This window comes from Megascapheus bottae, chromosome 6, assembly GCF_031878675.1.
Source record: "Megascapheus bottae isolate mThoBot1 chromosome 6, mThoBot2.hap1, whole genome shotgun sequence".
In the NCBI taxonomy this organism is placed as follows: Eukaryota; Metazoa; Chordata; class Mammalia; order Rodentia; family Geomyidae; genus Megascapheus; species Megascapheus bottae.
The window spans coordinates 7,705,485-7,707,060 of NC_143514.1; positions in this window are offsets into that span (position 1 = coordinate 7,705,485).

The following is a 1,576-nucleotide window of genomic DNA, read 5'->3' on the forward strand; positions in this document are numbered from 1 at the left end:
ACTCTACCTTGAGCCACAGCACCACTTACGGCTTTTTCCGTCTGTGGGGTTCCAAGGAATCCAGCCCAGGACTTCCTGAATGCTAGGTATGCACTTTACCAATAGCCACACTCCCGGCCCCAGGTGTTTTTTTTTTCTTTTGTTTTAACTTGTGAAAGAAAACAAATATCTAAACTTTATTTAAGTTTAGATGTACCTGAACACAGGCACATATACTTCTCTTCCTAATTCCACTTTCCAGAACTTTTATATATGAATCTGATTTAACCATGCCTGTAACTTGGCTCCAACGCCCCCTGGCGAAATTCTGCATAAAATTTCCACAGGAATACCGAGTATTTCTTCCTGCATTTTAGCTTAGTCTGTAAGAGCCAGGTGCCAAGCATAGGTTCAAGTTCAATAACGATTTGTGTAAGTCAATATGACAAGGCCATACTCTATTTTAGGGACCAGTTTTGAGCCTCTAAGGATTCTTCTTCCATATAAGGCCTTTTTAAAATAAATCTTGAAGGGCTATCACGTTTTTATCCATAAAATGCTTATTGTCAAGGAACCTTTTTATGTCAGTGTGGAAGGAAACTGGCCTGCTATTCACCATTAGTGTCCTTGCATTCGCTCGTTGGAGGTGCTTAGATTGCAAGATTCTCTGGGCCAATTCTCAGGGTTGTGTGTGCAGCGAGCAATTTTGGGAGATGAGGTAATGTCTCCCGTGGAACAAAGAACAGGACTGCTTGCAGCTTACTGTAAGGTGGAGTTCTCCAAGCTCAGCATTCCTCCCCGACAATGCAAACCGTTTACGTGCAATCAGACATCTGGGGTCCACATGCTTTTGTTCCTGTGAGAATGCCGGTTCAAGAGCACCCATTCCAACACGCTGACCCTCCCTGGATAAAGCTTTTTGTCTTTCCCCTCCGGCCCACGGGGGATGAGCGCAGGCTGGGCCGCGGCAGGCCCGGCTTCCGTGCTGGGAGAGCAGCTCCCAGACCCGAGGTGAGGGGGCGGGCAGGGGGCGGGGTTCCTCGCTGATTGGCACCGGTGAGGCGGGACGCGGCGGTTGCTTAGCAACCACGCTCTGTCTTCCACACTCGCGTTAGAGCGTGAGGTGGCGCTGATGGGAATCAATGGGGCCCCCAAAGAGCCGCACCGACCCATTCCTCTACCGTCTGTTCGAGCGGCCTCCCCCGGCGCCTCGCGGGCCTTCGCCACCCTCAGCTCCCTGGGATACCGGCCGCCGCTCCCGGGCGCTCTCTCGACACTCCCGGCTGCCCGCGCGCGCCCCCACGCCCGCCCCTCGCGCCCTCTCCAGCGCCCCACGCACTCATCCTTCGTTGCCGCCCGCGCAGACGCGGGTCTGGGGCGCGCGGTTCCCGGCGACCGGTGGCGGGACGAACTCCCGGGAGGATGGGGGGCCCCCCCCCCCAGGCCACCCGAGCCCGGATGCCTCTGAAATTTGGCTCTGGGTCCGTGGGGAGCCAAATGCGACCCGAACCCTGTTTTTCCGAGTCTCGCGCACATAATTACGCACAAGCACGCACACAGATGGCACCGCGGCCCGTGCGCCGGGCCGGGGTCTCAG